At 49.7% G+C, this 18747-nt stretch overlaps 1 protein-coding gene across 3 annotated transcripts in view; it reads left to right on the top strand.

Moving 5' to 3' along the window:
• PTPRA (protein tyrosine phosphatase receptor type A) overlaps positions 1-18747 on the top strand; it is a 112177-nt gene that overhangs the window by 26140 nt on the left and 67290 nt on the right. The gene's annotated exons all lie outside the window — the stretch shown is intronic.

Here is an 18747-nt window from a genome sequence, read left to right as displayed (position 1 = left end):
CAAACTTAATGAATCCAGTATTTCATCTTTCTTTTCTTAAATTCAAATAGAAAGGAATCTATCATCTCTGAGATTTTTAATTCATGTGGTGTGAGACATGCAATGTTTTGGTATTAACATTGAAGAGGACTTTTTAAACATTTTTTTTGTTGGCAATACAAACCAGTATTAGGCTAAAATCCACTGATCTCTGTTATATACTCATCTGTGCCAAGGCAATAACTAGCGTGTTTATTAAGGAAGAGGAAAGAAAAAAACTACTGTCCTTTTGTAGCATGGAAGATCGTGGAGTAAGAAGGAAGCTTTTGTAGTAAGAAGCAACGTTATTTAGTGTGTTAGTGAATTAAAAACCAGCATCCAGCAGGGAGTTTGCAGGAATTTGTTCTGGTTTAAGTTCTTCTCATAGTCTGACTTGCGGAAAAACTTTTTTTAAAAAATCTTCCTGAAAGATTTCTTGTCTTCTACTTTATAGAAAACATTCCAACCAAAATGGGTTTGATACTAGGACTGTATTGTTAGCATAGCAAAATGAGACCTGTGTGTGAAACCTCGTGATTTTTATAGGCAGGGTTTGTTTAAAGCATTTTTTTTTGTTGCTGTGGCTTTCAGGTATGCAGATTCACCCTGTCTGCAGATGAAGTATGTATATGTGGTTTGATAGTTCCTTAAAAATTGCACCTAGGTTCCTGTTTACACTGCAGGCTTCATAAATTTGACCAGTTGATGGTTTCATGTAAAAGTTCCCTTTTTGCAAACCTGGGATGATACCGCTGCTCCAAACCAAAGTGACTCGTAACTTTTTTGCAAGTTTTCCATGACTAAATGTTTCCGCTTTCAAATTTGCAATACTCAAGATTGTGTCCCAGGCGTGCTGGTTCGTATGTGTATGTGTATATTTATGTATTTTACGGAATGGAATGTGGTATGGGGCTTTTGCTACATATGCTTTTGTTACAGTGTTTGTCTCCCTTTTTGACTTTGATGGAAGAACTTCCATTGCGATCAGTAGCTGAATAGTCCTGCAAAGTGGCCAGTAATCCCAGAAACTGGCTTTTTCCTTGGTACATGTCTTCTCTATAGCTGATCCCAGAAGAGGATTAAATTTGATGAGACTGGAGTGAGAGACACGGAGGAATTTTTGCCTGAGATGCTACCTGCAGTCAGGCAGTAGCTCCCCAGAGGCGTGAGGTCTGGCTGAAGCTCGTATACTGATGAGCAGGCTTGTCGTTAAGCAGTTTGCTCACAATTATTCATTAGCGCGGGTGAGGGCTGCTTAGCAGCTCAGGAGAGAAGGCGGAAGATGCGAAAGCCAGCTGGAATCCTAAAGCAGCTTGCGTCAGCAGGGTTCACACGGACCGAAACGGTCTCTGCGCTGGCGCTTTGCTGTGGAAAGTGCGATCTGATTTTCCTGTCCATAGTAAATAGAAATTGCTCATCTCCTGTTACGTGGACGTGGAGCTCATGTTGACTGGGTCGAGATAGGGTTGAGTGTCGAATAGTCCAGCTCTCTAGATAAAATAGCAAGAAATGCAGGTCTGGTCAGTGGGCTGGTGCTGTTGATCTGGGTACTGTGGACTGTTAGGCAGGATACGTGCCTGTTGGGCATGGGGACACCAGCGGTGCCTGTTAACGTCGCTAATAAATGCTCTTGAGTAATAAATGCTCAGAGTAAGCATAGGACATAAGGCTGGCTGACCAGGGGGTTTACATTTGCCAAATACAAGTAAGTAGATTTCAAAACTAGGTTGTGTCCTAAAAGGCTCTGTATGTGTAACTGGAAACCTTGGCATCCTGGACATCTTCCTCCCCACCTATGAGTAGAGATTTTGGTGGTCTGATCAGTTCCTAAAGTAGCAAAGCTCTTTTGCTGGGTTAGTGGCCATCAGGAATGATGTGCCTACCCTCGTGTCCTAAGCTGCTGTGACCCATCGCAACATATTGCTGAATTACCTCCACCAGAGAGGTGCATTTCACCAGGACGCGTGGGACTGTATAGAGAGGAAGGAGTTTGGGATTAAAAACTGTTGCGTGAAGAATGCAACACTAAATGTAATCCTTCTTTCAAAATTAGGTTGGCAGGAGCAGGGCAAGTTTCAGATTCTTGAAAACACAGATCGGCGCCTTCCTCCCAGAAACCAAGGAAAATTTAAATTGATCTCTCTGGGCTGGAAATGAGCTGTGCTTCCTGCTTGCAAACAAATTAAATCTGACTGAACCAAAAACACTGCATTCCTGGAAGAGAGAGGGTAGGGATTAGAAACAGACCCCACTAGCAAACACTGCCACCTCTCTTGGAGTGCGTGAATGGGAATGTAAGCTCGCCTTCTTAATGAGAGGTGATTAATCTTGCTCATTACTACCTGATCTTCTAGGTATGCCTCTCTTGATGTGCCACAGCTGGAGTGAGGCTCAGGACTTTGCTGTCTGTCCTGATTTAGCCTACTGTCTAGGAAGATTTCGCCAACTCACGGTTGGGTTGGTCCGGGTTTTTCCAATGTGGTTGTTTCTGTGAGTCCAGCAACTTTATAACGAGGATATAAGAGAGAGGTCCCAGATGATGTACAAAACTTGCCATGAAGACGAGCATCATTGAGAGCGTTGCTGTGTCCGGTCCGGTCTCCGCAGCCAGAGCTGCTGGGCTGTTCCTTCCTCCGGGCTCATCCTCCCCAAGCCTTGGGCCATCAGGCTTATGGAGAAAATTGGGTTTAGAGAAATATACTGCATTATTCAAAAACACTGTGGTATTTCAGTGCTGTGCTAGCAGTAAAGGATGTGGCGCGTAGGCAGTTTCGTCGGAAACTGAGCTTTCGAAATCTGCTGAGGAGCCGGGGCTGCGCGCAGCGACTCCGCTCCCAGCGGCGGGGCAGCGACTCGCTTGTAGGACTCGGGCCAGTAGAAGAAGTTCCTTGGAAACTCCTTCTGTCCGTAGTGCAAAGCTGTCTTAATCTGAACTCTAGATGATAAACCACTGAGGTTTTGGCAAGGCTGCGTGCTTAAATGCCTTGTTCTTGGCCTTTCCTCTTCGCTAGATAGGTGAACCCCTGACCCGGCTGGCTCAGCAACTTCCATCTAAGCTGTTAATTTTCCACTGAATAGGGAAGGCGTTTTCTGAATTTTGTTTGTTTGAGCTGTAAAGCCCCTCTTACTGTTTCAGGTGGAATTTTCCAACCTTTTGGCTAAATCCGATCTGTTTTGCTGAATCAGACTGGTGCTTAACCTATCCTACAGAGTCAGAATTTGTCTTAAAGCTGGCATTCGTCTTTCACATTTGCATTTACATGTAGTCTTACTGCTTACTTTACAGCTAGGCCTGTAAAAGAGAATAGTAGCACGGGTCACCTGCCTCTTCACGCTTCTTGGGCTACTCCGAAGCCCTAGTTTGAAGAAAATTTCCAACAAGTGTCTCATTTTGGGCAGGAGGGGATAGAAGGCAATGGAAGTGTAACCTCTAACTAGACTTAGCACTGATTTATTTTCTTTTCCTTAAGCAGAAATCTGCAAGCGCTGTTGCAGGGGAAGGAACACCCATCACTTGTATTTGTCCTTGAATATTTTTTGTCCATGTTCTCAGTTCACCATCATGTTGAGATTGAGAGGCCCACAGGGCAGGGAAGGGAGCAGGGGGACCTCAAACGCTGTGAATTGCAGGAGGTGGGTTGTGTCGTGGGACATGTGATTGTGCAGACAGCAGCAGCATTTGGAGAGCTGGTTTCCACCGCAAAAGCAGCGGTGGTGGTGCTTCGGAAAAATTAATTGACTGTAGACAGACCCTTGGTTATAGCTTGGAGTGGCAGCTAGTCTTGAGCCTCGGTGAGACTTTCTTCATGTCTCTTTTCCTTATGGGTCTCTTATCATTTCTCTGAATCCCGTCTTTCAGTTTTTTAGCAAACTTTAAAACTTGTTTGGAAAAGGGAAGAAAATCTCCTCCGTGCTCTTGGGTGGTTCGCAGGCACCGTGTTGAGTCATGGGGCAATTTGAGCTCTCGGTGCCTGTTCGTACGTAGATCGTCTGGTCCCTTTGTTCGAGCTCGTCCTTATCAGAAAGATGCAGTGGGAGAAGAAGCTTTTTTTCATAAAGATTGTGAAAGATGAGAAAATTTCCCAAAGCTTAGACTTCCTCTCAAGTTTTCCTTTCTGAGAAGGCCCTGAGAAAAGCAAACAGCTGGGTTGCAAAGCTGGTAACTCGGAACAAGTACCTGCATGCACTGCTGTGCGTACCCGCACCCGGGTGCACACACAGTCCTTTCCCAGATAGCTCAGAACCTGAGAAAACGAAGATAAAAATCAAAAGACAAGTGAAGGTAATTATGCTTCCAGGGCAACCGGAGATTGGCGAAAAGTGCTGTGTTGAAATCCTGTGGGATTTTTCTCTCCGTCCTTCCAGTGAGGCTTCTCCTTGCAGCCCTCCTGCTGCAAATCAGTGCCGATTTTTTGGGGGCAGAGTTTGGAAGCTGTTGTGACTGTCTCCTGCTGATTTCAGCTGATGACAGCTTTGGGGTTATGGATGACACAGGTATCACCACCAAAATGCAGTTACCTTCCTTCCGTTGCAAGTTCTGTTTTATTTCCCTTGGCTGTGTGTTGGATGCAACCTTTTATGGTGGAAGAAGGCTCACCTTGCTCTGTAAACTATGGCACAAATTTGGATTTGATGTAAAAGTTTTGGCTTTAGATTAAAAAAAAGGAACAAAACATTTTTGAAATACGATTCAATCTTCTTGTTGTTCTTCTCCCCACGTATTTTTCCCTTTCATACTCACGAAAATTTGACCTGTATTTTCTTTCTCTTTTGGGACAATGTTGAGATTTGTAGCCTAACTTTGTACATGCCCTAAGCACTGTTCACAAAAGCAGTCAGATAAAGTCACATTCCAGAAAATCTCGAGTGTCTCATTGCTTTAGAAAGGAATAGGAATGTGACAAAAAAAAATCTTACAAATGTAAGCACTGTTAGACTCTCACAGCGGCTTACTAGTGAGGCCATATGGAGTAAGTGAATTAGAAGCTAGCAGTGACGCTTCTAAATAGCTTGCTTTCTATTATGTGAACTTGAGAAATAAGAAGAGCAAGTCTTCAGGAATCTTGCTGTAAGAGATCAAAACATGCAGAGGTGGAAGAACCTGTATGGGACAGTGTTTCTTGTTGTGTCCTCATGTCCTAGTGTGAACAAGCCGTGCTCCACTAACTCCAGAATTTTTCCTGACTTAAAATCTCTGGGTCTGCAAACCACGTCGTCTCTTGTGATGAAGTGTCATCAGATGCTTTATTGTGTGAAGTTGCCGTGCACATTTTCCATTATATTCACATGAGTATTCAGAGTTGTACTTCACTAGGAGCACGAAAGATAACACGAGATTCTTTTTTCTCCCTTAAGATTGCAAATCTTCCTTCAAAGAGTTATGAATAAAACAAAACAGTGTCTCATAGTGGATGTTAAGCAGGAAAATGTTTTTTTAAAAAAACCACCTAAGTCTAGCTTGGCATGGTCTTTCCCTCTGGCATCTTCACTCAGGTTCTGCAAGCAGTAATTCAGAGTGATTTTGCGGAAAGGAGAGGCGAGATGCAGGAATTGATATGACTTCCCCAAGGGCGAGATCGTCTAGAGCTGGGACCAGAACACTAATCTCTTAATTCCAGCTCAACGCTTCACTATAATTACTCTGATTAATCTGTGCCATGCTTCTAAAGCCATAATGCTACCTGTGCATGGAAGAATCCTACTGCAAGGTGTTGTTGGAGTATCTAGGAGCCATTCGCTCTCCCTGACCTCTTTTTGCTTAAACTAATCTTTACGTCCAAATTTGTATCCCTAGTCTTGGCTGGTCTTGCACCCATCTGGTGATCGGGGCTGGAAAGCTCTCTATATTGCTAGTGTTCCTTTGGGGAGCATGTTTTCCATAGGGACAAAGGGGTTTTGAGCTAATACTTGCTGGATGCAGGTATAACCCTGGTGGTGACCCCACTGTATGTATATCTAAATTTGCCTCTGTTCACTTGGTGGCCTGCACTTTCAGATTCACAGGCAGCAATTCATGACTCTGAGAAGCGTGTAAACTCCACCCGTGCCCCAAGCCTGGAGACCCTGGAGCATCTCCCGCCTCCCGTGGCAAACTGTGAAATGAAGTGCTTTAGTGCTTTAGTGTTGTAAGTGGCAGAACGGATGTAGCTCGGCATACAGGTGAGGGCGGTATTTATCGTAAAGCGTGGAGAGGATAGTCAGTGTTTGGCTTCACCTTTGAAACCTTCCTGGAAGGCTGGTTTTGGTCTCAGATTTAGTGGTGTGGGGTTCTGAGCGAGCAACCTCCATCAGAGCTAGCAGGCTTGCTGGGGCAGGTCTCCCAGAAGGGATCCCGGTCTAGGAGAGGAGGTGCAAAAGCCCAACTTGATACCTTCTACGGAAATGGCCCAGAAAATGGAATCCGCTGTATATTTTATAAAAAGCCTTAAGTGGGGAGGGAGTGACTGGTGTGGAACTGATTGTTCTTCCTGCAAAGAAAGTGAAGATGTAACTGAGAAGAGGCTGAAGCCAGCGGCGTACCTCCGGGATGAAAAGGCGAGAAGCCAGCAGCTGACGGCATCAGCATCTCGGTTTGGCAGTGGTCGACCAGGACCGGAGCTGGGAAACGCTAAGACTGTGGCTGAAGTGACTTGCTACTTATGTGTATCCTGTTTATCTTGTCTGGTCTGGCCATAAGCATCTCAAAAACCAAACGGAAGCCAGGAGTCTCCTTTTACTTGTCCTAATACTGGACAGCAGACTTTACCTTTGCGAAGGCGTTTCTGCTCCTATGGTGGGTGAATCTGCGCGGGAGCTGGACTCAGCGGGACTGCTACACGTGCTTTATGTTGGAGGCATCAAGTAACCGCGGTATTTTAGAGCTAAAAGCTGCCGTTAGTTCTTATCTGCAAACATTATCTGCAGCAAACCTCCCTGAGGCAAAAGAGACTCTGCTTTCTAAAGGCACGACTTCAAAAATCGGCAAGTTCGTCACTCCTTACATCATCAGGAGCTTACTGGAAGGGAGGGCTCGTTTCCGTTTCTCGTTGGAGCCGATCTTGGAGCCGATCTGCGGTCGAGGCGGCTGGGATCGCCTCTCTAGCGGGAGAAGGGAGGGCCGGGAAAGGCTTGGGAGCGTTCGGCTCGCCAGGATGGCTCCGGCCGGGAGGGGAGCCCGAGCTGCCCGTCCGGGAGGCTGCGGCACTTTCTGCAGCCTTGAATTATTCAACACCAGCCCCCGGAGGCTGGGCAGCTTCAGAGCAGCAGATCTCCGAATTAGAATCAGTGATGTAATGGCTGAATTACTTTTGCACCTGAAATAATCTGGATTTCTGTCTGGGGAGAGGCTCGAGTGCAGGGCCTCTGAAGAGGAGGGTGGTTTTCGTTTAGGTGCCCCTGTGAAAAGCATATCTGAAAACAAAACAGGCAGATTCTGATTTGATTGCTCGGCGTCCAACAGTAAAGCATCCAGCTTTTATATCCTCTAGGAGGGTTTCTAATCTGCTTCCGCAGAGGAGGTGACATTCCCGCGGAGCTGCGGGCTGCAAGACGCAAGAGCGGAGCGTCGACACGGTGTTGAGCGGGAGCGTGGGGAGTCTGGAGAGCCTGGTGGGTGACTGGAGCCGGCGAGGCGTGTTGGCGGGCGCCTTCTCCGTCCCAGCGCTACGCGAGGTGGCGAGGCGGCGAGGCCTGGCCTCGGCTGCCGAAGCTACGGGGCCGCCCGCTGAAACGCTCTTCTGCTTGACCCGTGCAACTTTCCTCTGCTCGTACCACGTTGGAAAGCCTCGTTAAAACTCGTGTTTTCCATAGCCGACCATGTTTTCTTCTTCAAGTCATTAAAATACTCATCTCCAGGCAGGAACCTACTGCCTTTTGCATTGCATGGTGGAAGCCTTTTTATTTTATTTTATTTTTTTTGGTACGTTAACATAGCGCCGCGGATTATATTTGATGGACTTGCTCTTCGAAGGATGTCTGTCCGCATGGACGTGGGCCCAGCTGGACTTCAGCTGTGGCAGGGGCATAGGGACCATTCGTGGTGCACAACCCACCTCTGCCACAGTAACTTCCATTCACCCAAAAGCTCTCCACTGAACTTTAAATTATTTGGGATTTTGGGGGGAAAACGTGGTGGAAATAGCGTGAAGTCCATAGATGTGCAGTTATTGGGCTCTTGGGGGCTTTTTTGCCCCCCCCCCCAGTGTCTTTGAGTCGAGATGTGTCTGGCTGCAGCCTTCATGCAAAATGTCAAACTTGAAACACACACACAAAAAAGCAAACAACAAAAAAACCCTCAACTTCCTTTTTTTTTTCTTTTCTTTTGTGACTATTCCTAAAATAGTTTTGTCCTCTAAAGTTAGGGAAACGGGAAGAACGTGCTTTCTGAGTGTTGGTGCCTGGAGGGGTCCAGCACAATGAAAATTGAAAAAAAAAGAAAAAAATATATATATCAATTAGCTTTTTAAAAATTCTGTAACTGTTATGGCTGGTGAGAGTTTTTGAAGGTTGAGAGAATTAATGATATCTCCAGCACTGGGTCCACGGTCCTCCTGGTGAATCTAGTGAGACTTTTGGGCTGTAACGTTCACTGGAGGGGAAGTTAGCTGGTTGGGGTCCTGAGCTCCGTTAAGGGGTTGAAATGAGTCTTTCTGAATCAATTTGAAGTTAAAACTGTGCCAAGTTCAGCTTGGGTCAGCTTGTTTATATAAAAAGCAAAGATTTCCTTGGGGGGTGGTGCGGGCAGTTGCGAGAGAGAGCAACACCACCGCTTTGCTGAGGATCGGGCTTATTCTTTTCTAGCTCGCAAGCCCAGAGCTTGTTTGCTAAAGACCGTTTGCTTTTCCTGCCACCGGACCAAATACTGCGGAAAGCCGAGCTGAGGAAGCGGCGAGGGGCTGGTTTAATCCCAAAAGAGAGAACTCTCTTCGGTTGGCTTGAAGTCATTCACAAAACTGAGGAACGTCTCGTGGGGACGAAGCCGTCGCGGGGCGTTGGACTGAATGACTTAAGTATCTTTTTTTCGTCCGACTTTGTGACTGGAGCTTGAATTTATTGCCTCCTCTGTAAACCACAGATATGTTTGTCATTTGCAATTACATGCTTTTTTTTAAAAAAAAAACTTTATTTGGACTTTTAATTCATCCTTTCTCTTTGCCTTGGTGTTGGTCGTAGTGAAATCTTCGGGAGGCTTGCGGAGAGAGCGTGGCTGAGCTCTGCCCGGCCGACGGGCGGCGGCGCGAGACCAACGCAAGAGCCGCGAGAGCGGAGACGCAGACGCCCGCGTCCGGGGACCTCCAAAAGCGGGTGGAGCGTCGTCGAGGTCGTCGTCGCTGAGCGAGCGCTGCAGCTGCCGGCTCGCCCCTTTTCGATCCCGTGGCGGCCCGCGCGGATCCTTAAGGAACGGTGGTGGCTGGTTCGGTCTAACGATGATGCTCACCAGACGCACGCAGCTCAAGTCAGCGAAAAAACTGCGTGTTTAGCATTTAATATGACTTAAAATATCTACATTGGTATTTGCATGCATGTGTAATAGTTTCTTCATGAGTTTCCTGAACTGAATCCTGTAGATTAGATTTTCACTTCCGAACTGGGGAGAAAATTGGGCTATAAATCCAATTTGGGTGTTGACGATAAAATACTTCCAACAAAATTAGCAAATGCTCTTTCTTCTGGGTTGTAATCTGTCAATCGCTTGGAAAGCGGTGAGCTGGGTATTACCTGGGTGGTTTCTGCAGCAGCCTGGAGCATGCAAGTGCCATGCGTGGTGCCCTCTCGTGAGCGTGCCTCTTGGACTCGAATACCAGCACCACCTTGCTATGGTGTCGTAGAAAAGTCAGGCTGATGGCTTTGATTTTGTTCTTGAGGAAGGTCGTTCAGTGTCCAAAGATGCTGCAACTTGTTTATGCAGAAAAAGTTTGTTCTTGTAGAAATCCGTTGTTCTGAAGATCATGGTTATCATCTGCCGAAGGTCGTAGATGGTGATTTGGGGAAGATTTGATGTCTCAGTTTCACACTGTGGTAGAGAAGGCGTCTCATCTGCTGTGTGGTAGCAGACACGCAGCACGTAGCGACTGAACCTGGAAGGAGTGGAAAAAAGGAGATTGTCCATGAATATTGTATTCAAATTTAAAAATCAAGTCCCCTCCGATAGCTTTCCTATGGTTACTTTCCGTCTGTGTGAGAATAACATATGGCAACATTAACCTCCCTGCCAGTGGGAAAGGAGTTAGCGGAGAAAATGACGTTCTCTTGACGAGTGTTAAATCAGGTTAATAACGTTTTGATTAGGAAAAATATCCCACAGTGCCCCCAAAGAGCAGCAGGTTTTCTTGCGTTGTCTGTGTTTATCGTGTCGCGTAGAGTTGTTTGGGGAAGATGAAATACCGCGTGGATTGCAAATACGGAACCATTAAGACTTCCTGAGGAATCATCAAAAATTCAGTGCTTTAACTCCGTGTCGTCTCCCTAGCCCGAGCGCCCAGAAGGAAGCCGGAGTCCTCCAAGGAGTCTGCTGATGGGGAAAACGCTGCGGCACCGATACCCGGCGCGCGCGTGGATTTGACATTACTGCTGCGGTTGGACGGAGCAGGTTTGGCTGCCGCCGGAGGAAGCCGGCCTTCCTCGTGCATCCTCCTCATCCCCGCGCCCCCGGGGCGAGCTGCTTCGGAGCACAAAACCAGGCCTGCTCTTTTTTTTTTTTTTTGTTTTTTAAGTAAGAGTGGGAGGAGGAAGCAAAGTGAGGCCGGGCAGCAGCTCGCTGTCTCTGCTCGGCTCCCCTGCATCGTCCCTCCGCACCGCTCCGCCAACCCTCCTCCTCCTCCTCCTCCTCCTCCGTGTCGGCGAAGGCTCCGTTAGCGCCGAGGCGGCTTTGCGGCGAGCCGTCGGGCCCGTGCTGGGGCGCCCTGTGAGCGCGTCCTCGCGGGGCGTTCCAATTCGGCGATGGTTCGGCAAACTGGTTTGTCTGGGCCGCGTTCTGCAGCGTGGAAGGCGCCGAAAGGCGCGTGAATTCAGGCGGCCGTCGGTGCCCGCGGCGAAGGTGGCCTCGCTGCCAGCACGGCCGCTGTGGCGTTTGTCTCGTCCTCTCAAAATCCCCTCGTCCGAATCCCTAGGACATAAAATTCCTCCGACTGTTCCCTTCCGTGCAAGGTCCGTGGCCGGGGCCGTGCTGATGGACTCGGCCGTCTGCCGCCGCGCTGCTGTGAAGCAGGAACAAGCCAGCGATGCCGAAGGAATTGCCTAGGGTGAAATAAGTGGTAGGTGGGAGCTTAAAGGGATGAAATTCCCCTTTCTGGCCGATCCCGTAGCCGACCTAGCTCGGCACGCTCCTTTTGAGCCGACTCTGCTCTGAGAACTGCCTGCGGGAGCTGAAACGCCCTCTTCCCCTCTCCATCCCGTGCTGACCTTCCTTCGGAGGCAGCAGTACTTACAAGTCAATGTTGCTGCAATTTCAACTATTTAAAACTGGGAATAAAAGGCAGACGCTCTCCTAAGATTTTTTTTTTTTTCTTTAAAGCAGCGCTTGCATGGAGTTATATTGGTTCTAGCTGGTGATTCTGAAGCTCTTTATACCTCCAACACCTTAGATGTTCTCCTGCTCTGAAGCCTCCTGTGATCCGTTTAGCCTCGGAGCACTTCAGGATCGAAACGCGCGGGTCGTCTCCAGCGTGAGGTTTCCAGGAGTTAGCGTAGTTAATAAGGGAGCTACGGCTAAAAGCGGCGAGCAACCCCTTGCTCCTAAAATATGACGGAGGAAAAAGAAAACCAGGCAAGCTTTGCTCGGCTGAGACTTGTGCAATAGCCTGGTGTCGTTACGGGAAAAAATTTGCACAGGCTCCAAAGGTCCTGGAAACAGGAGCACCGAGCAACGAGGCTTAGAAAGAATTTAAAAATATATGTTGTTATAGCTTCTTTTTGGCAGTTGGAGAAACTTGTGTGGGTGGAGGCAGTGGTGGAGTTTAGGTACGTATTTGAAAAAGGCTTTTGAACAGATTTCACCAAACACAATTTTTTTTTGCCGCGAATTGAAATTGAGGAGATAAAATGCTAGAAAAGATACCAGAAAAGTGCCCGGGGGTTCCCTTGCGAAGGGCAGTAAATGGATTTTGCGGCGGGGGGAGCCGACCTGGAGTCGCCCGCGAGGGGCGAAGCGATGGATCTGGGCCCGCCGCTCGCGCGTTTGCTTACGGGGAGCCGCTTGGGAGGCGCGCGGCTGCGCGAAAACGCCGAGCGCTCGCGCCGGCGCTGCACGCCCAAAAGGGGGACGATGCCAGAACCGGGGCAGGGGGGAAACTCCGCTCCGGGGCGAGGAGAAACCCCGCGGAGAGGGGCCGCAGCCCGGGAACGGCGCCCGTGCCGTGGCCAGCCGCGCGCCGCCCCTTCCCGGGCGATCCTGGCTGTTTCGCTCGGGCTGCCGCTTCCTCGTCGGCGCGGGAAGGGGAAGGAAACGCCGCTCGCCTGCTTTGCGGGAGGGTTTGAAGGCGTTACGTAAAGAGCCGGCCGGCAGAGAACAGCAGCAGCGAGAAACCCCCGAGATAACTGAGCCGCTGAGAAAACTCCAGCGCGTAGGGTCGGGCGGAGCAGCCCGGGGGCCGGCGGGCGGGCGCGGGGGCGGGCTGGGAGCCCTCCGGCCGTGCTTGGTGACGTCGCCCGCCGCGGAAAACCAAAACACGGTAACGCCGTCGCCCGGATGTTCGTGTGTCGCCGTAGCGATGGGCAGAGCGACCCGTTTTGTTTATTTTTTTTCCGTCTTAGGCCCGCTGTCTCGTGTCCTCCCGCCCTGCGGCGGGGAAGAGCCTGCGTCCTTGGAGATCCTGGGCAGCTGCCCCGAAGCTTTCTCCTCCTTTCCACTTCCATTAGAGCCGTCAGTTAAAAGAGGGGCAAAGCTTTTTGTCTTCGTTTCTCCTTCACCCTTCTTTATTTAGAAACAACTAAACTAGAATTCAATTCAATTAAAACAAAGCAAAAACCAAGCTCTCTCCGATGAAGTTACCACTACCAAAAATGTGGGTTAGTAGCTCTGGAGAACTTTCATCGCAGTGTGCTTTTTAAAAACATGGGTAGAAAACGCAATGAGTGTTTGTGGGGTGCCTGAAAGGGGGGCAGAGGAGCTGGGGATGAAGGCGGGGGAACCCAAGCTGCGTTCGGGAGACTCCCGGCCCCGCTGTGCGGTCAGGCGAGCTTGGCTTTCTCTGCGATCTGAACGTGCTCCGCCAGGCTTTTCGCTGGGGTTTGCGTCCTTCGGAGCGCGCGGGAGGGAAGGGGCACAGCGTGCCCGCGTGTCCCACCAACGTTGGCTCTTCTCTTCCAACGATACGGGTTCGCGGGGCGCAGCGAGCTTCGGGCGCGTTTGTGCATCGCCTTCCCGCCGCTCTCGCAGGTCGTGATGGGATATTCGGGATAACCGGGAATAACCTGGCCCGCGCCGGCCCATCCGGCCGGGACAGCGAGCTCCTCGGCAGAGCACGCGGCTGCTGCCCGTGTTCAGCCCAGGAGCTCCTGAGCAGCGTTGAGGTTGGGCATACGATAACTCGTAACACCGTGGCAGCCTCCTCCTGTTCTTTTGCTCTCCGATTTTGCCAGCACTTAAGCGTTGAGTTCCCTAACCAAGTTCAGTTAGAATAAAGCGTGCGCACGCAGATTTTTCCGAATCAGCTCCGGGAAAAAGTCACTGAAATCTTTTACCTCATTTGTCTATTAAAAGGGAGTTTGAGATTTGTGATTTTCTTTTTTCACCTGGGGACGGTCGCAGCAGGTGGCCGGCAGAGGAGATGCAGGCTTTGCATACAGATTTTTACGCTTTTTTCTTATTTTTGGTGTGAGATTGTGGGGAGGGGAGGAAAAGCGCGAGTTTGGCCCCAGCGCGAGTTGCCGCGGCGTCCCAGCCTGCACCCGGAGAACGCCGGGAGCTTGGCTGTCGGCCGCAGGGCGCGCGGAGTCGGGGGCCGTGCGCGCTGGCTGGTCGGTTGCTGTTGCACCAGCGGTGAGAGAGTTTCTGCAGCAAAACTTCTACCGCTTGGCGAGACGAGATTTAGGTTGCTGTGGAAAAACAGGACAAAGAGCAAGGTGAAACAACTCGTTTTTGGTAATGCCGCAGGTCGGCAGCGGAGCTTTGAGTTTGAGGAGCTGGTGTAACAGGTACTGCTGAATTTGATGGAGACTTGAGCAGCGTGAGACTGTGACTTGACACGTGATCGGAGGCAAGCTGCTGGGTCTTTTTATTATCTTTTTTATTTTTATTTTTCCCTAGATGTGTCCTACCGCAAAGCCTGTAAGACCTCCTCAGGCAGGCTTGACGCATTGAGTGATGGACCATCATATGACCTGCAGGAGCCGGTTTCGGTTCCTCCCTGTCACCACTGCATAATAAACGCAGCAGAGAGCATGATCCCGGGGGCGGAAGGAGCGTTTAGCCCTGTTTCAGAGAAACCTCTTCTTTGCCAAAGAGCTCTTTAATCCCCTCGCGCCTCCCACCTGCTCTGCACCTGAGTGCGTGTCCAGGGCAGGAGCTGGTGGACCTCAGACCTCTCCACCCATCTGCTGTGACCTCGGGCAGTCCAGCACGCAGGTACTTCACGGTTTATGAAGTGTGCGTGGGAATTCACATTCAACTCTCAGCAGAGCGCTTCGGAGAGGCAAAGAGGGCCCGCACCGGACACAAACTTCTTGGAAGCAGGTTAGATGCTCGCAAGCAAGCCCCGCAGCGTTGCCTCCCGAGCTCTGCTGCTGCAGAGAGCTACTGCAAACCGTGCGTGGCTCGGCTGGGCATAACGTTGTGGAAGTGTGCATCCTCTCGTTGCACAGTGTCCCTGATGTGATTTGTGAAAACTGTGGCCAGTTCTCGTGTCAGCCCCTTAAAACCACGTTGGAAAAGCTGTGGTTGGCTAAAAAGTTACAGCATATGTTAGCTCCGTCCTCTTTATAGAAAGAAATTGGCAGGCAGTGCATTAGCAAGAGTGCTTTATAATGAAGTGTCTGTGTGGGGCTTAATCATGAAGATAATAATAAAAATACTTGCTAATGTAAAAGATAAATTTAAAATAATATGCAAACACCTCTCACGAGTGTCGTTGTCTATAGAGACAGAGAAAGGGAGAGGCGGTTGCATGCAGTGTGTGACTAGCAACCAAGCTGCTGGGCTCAGGGTGGTTAAAACTGCTCCGGCCGTGCTCCCCGAAGCCTTCTCCACCACGGCAGCACCAGAGAGCGCCGAGTCCATCGAGTGAAAAAGTTGTAGGAGAGCTACTGTTGTGCTTTGGCGCAATGGTCCTGAGCAAGCCACAGGAAATAAAAGCCCATATTTTGCAGTATGACTGTTAAAAAGACTGATTCCTTGCCCTTTGAGGAGTGCTGCTGGGAGGCTTCATCGCCGCGCGACTGCTCTGCAGGTGAGCCGGCGTGGCAGCCACCCGCAAAAGCAGATCGTGGCTCAACGTGTTCCGAGCTGTTTATAATAACTGCAAGCGAAAACAAATGTGGATGTTTCCTCGCTCTGTAAAAAAGCGAGTGGGTTTACTCGCCAGCTTCGGTTCTGTTGACACTAAATCTACAGCGGGAGCCTGATACTCGAGCCCGGAGGCAAAACCCTTCCGTTAGCACGCTGGAGCGGTGCAGCGTGCGTGCCAGCAGCGCCCAGCCAGAAGGGTCCTTACGGACTAAAAGCATTAGCGATGGCCCTAAAGGGGCGACGCTTTTTGAGCAATGTCCATGCACTGTCCATACACTTTCCTCCAGAGGGAGGAAAGAAAAAACAAGCACGATATCCAGCCTGCAACAATGTTGTGTTTATATCTTCAGCTCAAAAATCCATCTGGGCGAAGGAATGAAGAACATCCTACTGCTGGCCGGAGCTATAACCATTTTTAGAAATCTGGCCGGAGCCTGTTTCTCGGTGCTGCTTCCTGAGAGGCTGCTCGACTTCCCTGCCGCAGATTCGCGGGCTGCGCGCGGAGGAGACGGCGCAGGGAACCGGAGGCTTCGAGAGAGCCCGAGCCGCCGCTCTCGCGTGAATCTGCCCGATGAACGCCCGGTCGTGTCGTCGTGGCTCAGACCCCTGCTCGTTTGGCGGTCGTTGGGGTGGCCTTTGAGAGGAGCCAACTGGGATGTGAGCAGCCCCTTTGGGGTGTGGGATGTTTCTCCCAAACCTCTGGGAGATCTGGGGCCTAGAGGGATGAATTGGTTCGGTGCGTTCGCTCACCTCCGAAAGCAAGAACGACGGGATGCAGCTGCAAGCCGCCTTTTACCGAGTCGGACTCCCGTTCAAGAAGCAACCAGTAGGTGAGCGTGCTGTCCTGGAAATGGAGCCAGCATGAAGCCCCAGGCGCCAGGTGCCTGCTGAGGTAGCTCCCGATGGCCGCTCTCGCCCGAAACTGCCCTGCTGAAAATCGCTAGTGTCTCACTGCCACTTCAAAACTGTTTCTGTCAAACCTGGAAAGTGGAGGAAGAAAGAGCGAGTCACGTGAATTTTTTATTTTAATACATGTTCATATTCATTAAGGGAGTCTTAAGAAGGAAGAGGAGCATTAGATGTCCATGGCATCACCCTTGCCAGTGCTGCTGTGCCATCCTAAAGTGAATCCTGGTGGGGTCAGAGCTTGTTGGCACACCTGCTAATGCCCATGGTGGTAGATATACCACTGTTTGCTTATCAGCTCATCAGGTGCCTCTCGCAGGCGCTTGCATTATTTCCCAGGAAGCATCTACTGGCTTCCTGGGACGTGGCTTGGGACAGCCGTGGTCCGTGACCGTCTTTGCAGAGCTGTGGGGGTTTCTCTTTTCCTCTCTCTCAACTGTGTCACATCGGTCTTGTAAAGATGCTTCTTTTCCTTAAACGCTTTCCTGGGTGTCTTCCTGCTCTTTCCAATACTCCTGAGAAAAGAGTGAATTTTTGCAAGTCCACTTCTTGGAGAGGATCGGTACATCCGCTCCCAGGCATCCCGGCCTCAGCCTGCTCGATCCGTGGGGGCACGTCCGGAAGACAACGAAACGGGGCAAAGAAAACACAAGGGCGAGATTCCTACGTGCGCAAATGGCAAGCCAAGGGGAGGAAAGTAGAAATATTTGGCAAGGGAAATGCTCTTGCTGCGAACAGAATGGGTTCTTTCTTTTTTTCTGTGTTTGTTTCGCCCTCATTCGGAGTACAGGACTGAGTTTGGAAGGCTCCAACCCTGCTGTTTTATCTCTGGGTGTGCCTTTGCTGCAGGCTCTTATCAGGTGTGTCCTGGTGAGCTAAACCGTTCAAACAAAACCCTTTCACTGGAGCCTGAATGGGCACCCTAAGCTGGGTTAATATGGTTAGTCAGGGTTGGTGTCCGCATTGTTTTAATTCAGGGTGGAATCTGTCCACAGTCAAGGTGGATATGGGGGAAAAAAATCCTTTTTTTTTTTTTTTTGAGGAGGGGTTGGCGTTTTATAAGCGGCTGGGGAGAAAAAATCTTTGGGCACTTCAGTGCAGAGAAGCCGTGAATATTCCCTGAGAGAAAGGATGAGCGGAGAGGAGGTTAAAAACGTTCATGGAGATACACGGAAACGCCGGCAGCGCGGTTTAGGTGACTGCGTGTTAGCGGCTTTGGTTAGAAACGCCGGGAGGATTTACCTTCCAAAGCCGGCCGCTGTGCGCAGTGGTGGAGGAAGCAGCGAGATGCTCTCTTTGCTCTCCGTGCCTCGCTGAGCTTTGCACTGCTTTTTGCTCAGGTGGAAGGAGAAACGTCCAGAAGCAGAACCGCGAGAAGTCTTGGCGTTTGCAGCTGTCGGCTGCGCGGTGGTGCTCCTGCGGGGACGACGAATAGGTAGAGGGCCGGATTTTTATTTTATTTATTTATTTTAAACCGGGAGAGGAGGTAGTAATTGGACGTTGCCCCGTTTTCCCCTGGGGAATTGTGTTTGCCAGGCTGGAGCGGGAACCGCCGGAGCAGGTCGGCTCGGCGCCTTGTGCTGCATCCCAGGCCACATCGCCGTTTTGTGCTCGCTTGAAAACTGGTGGAAGAAGCTGTTACAATGGAAACAAAAACAAATTAGCTCTATACTCTGCAGGAAAACAAGGCAGTGAGGAAAGAATAGCTGTATTTGACTTGTTTTTTTTTTTAAATCTTGCTCTACTCAGTTCTCCTTAGCAGCAAAGCCTGTTCTGAGTGATGGTATACTCAGCTGAGTTTGTATGTCCCTTTTTTTCACTTGATTTCTTCTAGAGTATCTTTTGGCAATGCTTTTTTATATTTTGAATTATCAGAATCCAAAACTAATGTATTGGTGACAGATTTAAACCGATTGTCACCAAAGGGTGGAAAAAACCGGCTCTCAGGGTGCATGAAGGTGCTGCAGTGCCGAGGTATTCTGTACTCCAGGAGGACTTGGGAACTGCTGGGGACTAAGATGCCAACATTAGACCATTTCCAATGTCAGTATTACTTTTTAAAGATGGAGAGATGAGTTGACTTTCCCTGCTAAACTGCTTAGAGGTTTCTGTTTAAAGAAGAAGAAGAAACCCCCTGACACCCAGTAGCTTGTGCCTAAGGGTGTGCATTAAGTCAGGGAGCTGCAGAGCAGCAGCAGGACACGGGCTGGTTTCTCGTCGATAGGACTCGTCGCTCTGCCTCGCTGTCTTGTGGGGGTTTGGCTAAAACCCTGTTAATTCCTTTGATTCTGCTACCAGGCCAACAAACTCCTGTCCCCCTTTTTACTGTCCCCAATTTTAGGGTGCTGAGACCACCGCTCTTCTAGTATTTTCACTCTTCAAGACAGCCCTAATTTTTGCTT

Source organism: Rhea pennata, chromosome 4, assembly GCF_028389875.1.
Source record: "Rhea pennata isolate bPtePen1 chromosome 4, bPtePen1.pri, whole genome shotgun sequence".
Taxonomy (NCBI): Eukaryota; Metazoa; Chordata; class Aves; order Rheiformes; family Rheidae; genus Rhea; species Rhea pennata.
The sequence above is the reverse complement of the archived record's forward strand: the minus strand, read 5'-3'. Positions and strand labels throughout refer to the sequence as shown.